Source organism: Henckelia pumila, chromosome 1, assembly GCF_033568475.1.
Source record: "Henckelia pumila isolate YLH828 chromosome 1, ASM3356847v2, whole genome shotgun sequence".
Lineage (NCBI taxonomy): Eukaryota > Viridiplantae > Streptophyta > Magnoliopsida > Lamiales > Gesneriaceae > Henckelia > Henckelia pumila.
In genome coordinates this window covers 124,725,481-124,733,260 of record NC_133120.1, presented here as the reverse complement: position 1 = coordinate 124,733,260, position 7,780 = coordinate 124,725,481, and the positions used below count along the sequence as shown (strand labels likewise).

Below are 7,780 nucleotides of genomic sequence, written 5' to 3'. Positions count from 1 at the left end.
TAGCTTTTTTTTCTCTCTTTCAATTCAAAATCCCATGGCTTCAATTTTTGCTCGATTCTTCAAACGATTTTTGAAGTGACTCCAACGATGAATTGGTTGACACCTCGCAACGTTCTCGTTCGAGCCGTCGGGAAGCCCACCTCGCAATTGTCTGGCGAGGTTTATTTATGTTGGTTGAGATCAACCAATATAGCAGTTTGCAGAACTCTAGTACATCTCTTTTGTTTAGTTTTTCCCCTAGTTATTTACTTTTCGAAGCATGATTTTGTGAAGTCACTGATGGGGTCAATATCATATGAAATTTATGTGCATCTTTATTTACATCTTGGGCTAGAAAACCAGTTCACGAAAATTCTAATTTTACAGCGATGGAGGTGGATCCTGACGTTTGCATCTTGCACTGTGATAAAGAGTATAACGTCTCTCCCAAGAACTCTGAATTTCATTTGCACTTGCCCGTTCTAGTATGTCTGTTGATTCTATCATTTTTTATTCTTTTATTGCAAGTTCAAGTTTGTGATTATTTTTATTCATTTTTTTCACTTATGTTTTTAGTTGTGAATGTGATTTGAAATTCATTTTTTGTCAAGATTTCTCAAAATTATGTTTTAATTGTGAACAGGACTCCAAATATGACCGTTTCTCTTTGTTAAGACATCTCCCTTCTGCGCTGAATTTTTCCCAGACATGGTTGCGCGAGGGGAGAAAGCTTCTAGTTTGCTGCCAAAATGGTAAGAACTCCTATCATTTTGCAATTATTAGCTACATTGTTGTTCCACAAGTGACATCTCAGTAAGAGAGACACGAGTGATGGTTTTGTTCGATCTAACTCATCGCTTCTTGTGTGATATGTTAAGCCTTCCCCATTCTACTGAGATACTGAAGACTCTCTCTCTCTCTCTCTTTCCCTTTTATTGTCTAAGACCGAACTTTTTCTTTGCTCGTGGCACATATGGCTTAAGTTTTGAATGCTTTTGCATATCCTGTAGTTTCTTGCTTCTTAAAGCAAATGAAATCAAATGGATCATTGTATTCATATTCTTGCAGCCTGTTAAATATCCTTTTTGTTGGTTTCTTTCCAGGAGAAGACATGAGCATCTGCATCTGTTTGGCAATCTTGACTTTATTATATGATGAAGCAGGTAAAACTTGAAACCTTGTCGCAAGTACTGTGTCGGTGTGTGTGAGATATTTTCTTTTCTAGTTTGCGTTTACACTACAACGGAAAATTGGACATGATGCTAGAATGAATAATGATCACAAAAATATTGTAGCAACTGAGTGGCTGTTTTTATTTACGACTATCATTTTGTTTTCTACCTTCCACGGATTTGTCACTTCTCGACCTTGTTCAACAGGAAACTTAGATGATGGGAAATCCTTCAATGATTCCCTTATATCCAAGTCTGAGCTGCAGAGACGATTAGTGTTTATCTGTAAATATGCCGTCAATAAAAAAATAACAAACTTTGGTGAAGGAGCCAAAGAAGTCAGGTCTTTAAAGCCCGAATGAAGGCATACATGTCAAACGGATCCACAATTTCTCTGCTTTTGTTCCTGAATTTGCTGATGAACTTGTCGCTGAATGTGCTGATCCTAGCAGTTGTGTAGCATCTCCAGATCAGGTTTGGTCCTATTTTGGACCTTTGGTTTTTATATCATGTTTGATGCAAAACCTGTTGTTTTCCTTTTCAAATTTTGACCATGTGGCAGCAACAATATGATGAGAAAAACATACATCGAAGGTTATATGATACTTTAAATGTTCTACTGGAAATGAAAATAATTTAAATATAAGAATGAAATTCAATGTAAGGTAATTTTATTTACGTTATCCTTCTAAAGCTAATTCATCTCAATGGAATAAATTCATTGTAGACCAAAAGTCTTGGACCTAGAAACTGAATTGAAAATAAAGCGTATTTGGAGAGCTTGAGGAACAAGTAAAATTTCTCTCTTTTGTATAATGCATATTGACTGCTTCGCTGAGGTTCTTTGGAATTTGGTTTAAGATTTATTTCTTGTGTGTACTGACTGTATCACTGTGGTTCATTGGAATTTGGTTTCTAGATGTGTAACTTATTATGAATTTTTTCCATAATATCACTTATTTCGATTTCCCCATTCCAATTCTTTGCTTCAATATGTCGGCCTTCAAAACCTCATACGAAGAAATGAATAATTATATAGAACAGGAAACACTCCTAGTGGCGGAGTAATCTGTATATTTGCGACAGTGAGACTGAAGTATTTGAATGTTTTTTTTAGTTGTTTCAATATCCCTCCACAGAGGCAGCACCGGCGAATGACGATTCCAAAAGGTTGAAATTGTGACTAGAGTTTTTTCTTGTTATTTCGATCAATGCAAACAGGAGACTTGAGGAAAAATGCAAGCTATTAACCATGGCTCTTGCTATATTTCATACTTCAAGTGATCCTGCCTAGTAGAAATATTTGCATTTACTTTTCAAATAATTTAACATTCTTGAAATCATTTCAAGAAATTGCTTCTTACTTCCAGGAAATGGAAGGACACTGTTGATTAATGGGTGAGGTTGAATGTAACAGAGGAAGAGATCACTCAATTCAGCGGTAAAATCAAGAAACTAAATTATTCACATTTTTTTTTCTATCAAATTATATATAATAAAAATAGGAACAAATTCATATATTTATACTACTGAAATGGAAACTTTCTGTAACAGATGACAAGAAGTCACCACCCCACCAAGCTCAACTCAAGAACAACACTCAAACTACGGGAATGGTTTCTCACGGAGAAGCACAAAATGGTTCAGGTTTGGAAAATATTGCTACCAGATTTTTGGAATTTAAATTTTAAAAAATAATCCAGTTATTTTTTATTTTAAAAAGTTGTCTCGCACTAAATATGATATTTCTTGTTGCCGTGGACTTGAATTTTCCATTGAAACACAAGTAATGCATACATCATACACATATAACATGAGCAACGTGCACAACTTTAGGATAAAATCTTGGTCATCAATCCAGTATTATAGGAGTGCAGTATTTTATAGCAAAAAAGCAACATGCACAACTTTTGGACAAATTTTAATATATTTTCATGAAATTGTTACGGCTTTACATAAAAAAATATAAATTGAGGTAAAATAGATTCTTAATGGTTATTGAATTAGAATATGTTTGTTTTTATATCATTTGATTAGGATGCAAGCCAATAGAACAAAAGGGTGAGAAATTGGAAGCCCATCTCCTGCACTTTGAAAAAAAAAACAGGCATTCTTCTTCTTCATCGATTCTCGATCTCTGTTTTTTCCATACCGAAATTTACCAAATACAGTGGAGTTCTATGATTGTATGCTTTTGAAGTTCTATGATCGTATACTTCCACCATTATATGTTGGCTTTTCTTGACTCTGGTCCTAAAATTGAATTTCAGTTTAAGTTCAGATTCTAGCAGTGTGTTTGATTAAATTGTGGGAATATTTGGTAGGGAATTTCGAATTGGTGTTTGAATAAAAGATATAGAGCTCTGTTTTTTTCTTCGAAATGTGGTAATTGGTTATCTGATTATGCATTTGGTATCATGTCTTATTCTGGGTAATCGAAGAGACGTGAGCGTTTGGATTATTGAGTTTAGTAAGTAATTTTTGTTGCCTTTGGAATTGGTGAGTTTCTTGTTTTTTAAAGTCATGTGTTCATGATTTTTTTTTTTGAATAATTTACAGTTTGGATTGACAAATCAAAAGAAAAGGATGGATGTGGCTTTCATGAAAAATCTTTATTTTTATTTAGGAAAAAAAATCGATGTGGTTTGAAGTTTATCAACATATTAGCATAGCTCTATTAGCTCGGGATGCTAGCATGTGCTGAAAGAAGGAATCAAAGTTTTTCGAGATTAATGCATAATTTTTTCCTAGTGTTCATTAAATTAGAATTCGATTATTTTTTTATTTGAATGATTTATAATATTGGAAGACTCTATATTAAATTTTATTTTACAAATTTTTGAATTTTGAGTGACTTATAATATTGAAAATTTGTGAATTAATATTTTTTTTTGTTTTTTATTTGAACAAAGACAACTCTTTTTAAAGCGTTGTCTTTACCAAAAAAGACAACGCTTTTTTGAAGCGTTGTCTTTTCCAAATACAACGACACTTAAAAAGCGTTTTCTTTTCCATAAATGACAATTCTTTTTATAAAAGACAACTCTTAAAAAGCGTTGTCGTTTTTAGATACGACAACGCTTTTTAAGCGTTGTCGTTTCTGGAAACGACAACGCTTTTTCCGCGTTGTCTTTGAGCGTGGTCTTTTACAACACTGCCTACGACAACGCTTTTTCGAAGACATTAACAACGCGAAAAAAACGTTGTATTTGGCCTTTTTCTTGTAGTGGTTTGTTGTTTTTCGGTCTCTCAAATCTCAATTACAGATACAAACGAAATATATTTTTTGTTTCAGATTATTTTTTAAAATTATAATAGTTGCGTGATATGAATGTATTAAAAAGTGATATTTTTCATGATTTAAAAGAAAAATATATTATTTGAATAATGAAATTATTCGTTTTTTGCATAAAAATAAATTGTAGTGTTGGAAAAAAATGAAAATTTTGAGTCTTATTTATTGTTGTATTACTCTAAATTCTTGAAATTTTCAGATGATTTTCAAAATATATTATGAATAAAATTTGTTATGTTTTTTTTATAATAATATATAATTTATTACCTTAAGTTTAAATCCACCCTAACTCTAATTCCTAGATCTGTTCCTACTATGCGGTATACCGTACCGAACCACCCCTAATAATAATTAACCATTTAAAAGATGTCAAAGTTTAACCAAAGTAGTCAATTATTTTAAGTAATGCGTTGAATTTAAGCTGAACAGACCTTAAAGCAGTGAAGACTTAACAATAGGGCGATGCGAAATTCAATTTCATTATCAGGCGTCAAAGCTAAATCAATTGTGTTTATAATTTATATACCATGTATAAAACTTCGAATTCTTAAAGGTCGGACTTCGTGACATCAGTTGAATTATACAAAAATATCTCAATCAAGTTAGAATAGTAATATTTTTAATTTAATGAAAAATACTAAAAAAATTAATTTGGTGAATTTAAAGCTTACACAAAATTATCATATCTCATTCAGAAATAATTATTAAAAAAGAACAACTATAGGGACATATATATAACGCTTACAAACCACACTATTAATTTCATGTAATTTGGTCGACTCTAAAAGAAGAGAGTGAAAATTATAAAAGAAATATGTATTAATTTGTTTTAAATCATAACAAGTGTTAAATTTTCAATTGAATATAAGTAACACTCATTTATACAGAGAAGAATGATTACGGCCCAATCGAAATATGGCCGAACTAATATAGAATTAGCTTTAAGTACTTTATTAAATACGATTCTTTGAATTATTTTTTTTTCTAGAAAAAAAAAGATATAAAAGAAATAATTTTTTATTTGATTACAACAGTAAAATATGTTTTTTTTGTTAATTTTTTAAAAAGGGATTTAAAGTAGGAGGCAGACAAAAGATGATATATTAAAGATAGTTTTATTACAATAAAATAATATGTTAATTTAATATTCAGTTTTGTAACGACAACAACATAATTAGCGACTTATCTTTTTTTGTAATTACATTGTTCAACAGTAATCTACAATAAACGAGTAAAATTAATCTATCACAACTAACTCAATAATGTCATCAAATAACCAATCACATCACAAATCACATATAAATATCAGAATAACAACGAAAAAGTAGACATGCATAAACCTAAATTAATCACCTTGAAATGTGAATTTTCTTTTGTATTATTTATTTTCTACTTTATTATCCACCATTAATTGATTTTATTGTGTGTCAATTATATTGTCTATCAAATATATCATCTCTATTATATATTAAATATTAATAAACATATATAATGATAAATATTTCACATGCATCGCACATGTTTTTTCCTAGTATTTATGAAAAATAGAAATCGAAATGCTTATTGTATTCAGATTGGATCAAATTCGTTAAACGCATATATATTAATTTATGATACTTTTTAGTTAACACCTAAATTTATGTTAAAAAATTGAAGTCGTGAGTTGTCTTAAGATTAGGTTAAGCTAGCTAGAAGCCTGCAATTATATCGTGTACGTATTAAATTGTTTAAAAAATGAAGATTAATTAAGTTCTACCACATATATGTACGTGTTACGTGCATATCTATTCGATATTTTTTATAAGTATTTTTGTCGAAAAATTAAAAAAAAACAGAATAATAAATTTAAATTTTATGGTTTTTAATAAGGTTTTACGTTTTTATACATAAACTTAATTTTTGATGATAATAAAGAACGACATATATTTTGGGGATTCTAAATATTTCACTAAGATACTAATTTTTCATTATGACACAGATATAATAATTATATATCTCAATGGCCGGAATCGTGAAGATGGCCGAAAATAGGGTTAAATCTGCAATTTTTGGTCATTTTCACAATTCCGGCCATCGAGATTGAAATTTGTAGCATATGATACATCATTGGATTCATATTTTTAAAACGATCCTACCGTAAAAATTTCAAGTCAATCGAAATTATTTGAGCATAAGTGTGCACGGATTCCTCGCACCCTAGAGTACGGGGATCAAGTCTATATATATATATATATATATATATATATATATATATATATATATATAAATCTACTAGAGTACATAAAATGGTGATTAATTATATTTCACTAAGATACTATTTTTTCATTATGACACACACACACATATACATACATATATATATATATACTAGAGTACATAAAGTGGTGATTGAATTAAGGGCAAATTGTAAATCACTCCTTAATTCAAACTTAAAGTTTCTTTTAACTCCCCATCCATGAAAAGTTTGTTTGGACTTCTTGTTTTCAAAATTGTTCCGAAAATGCCCTTGTCTTAATTTTAATCATTATTATCAAATGTGGAATCGTATTCAAAATCTGATTCATTTGATTCATCAAGGTAATAAATATTTTCATCATCAGATGAAAATTCAATTGTTTCTACTGGATAAAATCTAATAGTATATAATTTTTCAAGAAGTTTAACTTTGTTTTTCTTTTCATTTCGTTTTGGACATTCATTCACATAATGTCCTTCTTCATTGCACAACCAACATGTGCAATTCTTTCCTTTACCTTTTGGACAAGGTGGCTTTTTATTATCAAACTTTTTATAAAATTTTCTTTTATAAGGTTTTCTGAAAAAAATTCTTTTTGAATTTCTTTTTCTTATAAGGAATTAATTTCCTATTAAATGATTTATAAAGTTTATTTGGTTTATTCTGTTTCTGTCGTTTTAGATATTTATGTGGCATGTTTGTTTTACAACCATATTTTTTTTATTGTGAATTACATTTTGTCACAACAAAGTTTATTATTTTGTTTGTAGGATTTGGAGATTCTTTTATTTAGTGTTACTTTATGACATTTCTTTGTTATAATATCTTTGATAAATTTAATAGCTCCTCCTAGTGTTTTGGAATAAGAGCTAGTTAAGAATTTATCTTTACTATTTATTGGTATATTAGGTATTTTATTAAAAATACTTAATTTATAATGTTCCTTTTTATCAGCGTCTATTAACTGATAATAGTTTGTTTCATAATCACATATAAATTCTTCTAGATAACATAAATTACAAAGTTTGATATTATCTAGAATAAAAATTGCTCTATTTTGTTCTATGTTTTTGGCTACTAGATTAGCATCATTGTTTG

General features: G+C 29.5%; 1 long non-coding RNA gene across 1 annotated transcript; it reads left to right on the top strand.

The window, feature by feature from the left end:
• Window positions 1-1,489: 1,489 nt before the first annotated feature.
• LOC140890176 (uncharacterized) lies at window positions 1,490-3,254 on the top strand. Its single transcript, XR_012152177.1, has 5 exons — window positions 1,490-1,625; window positions 1,879-1,943; window positions 2,522-2,592; window positions 2,706-2,798; window positions 3,189-3,254. It is a non-coding gene; the product is annotated as an uncharacterized lncRNA (long non-coding RNA).
• Window positions 3,255-7,780: the final 4,526 nt, after the last annotated feature.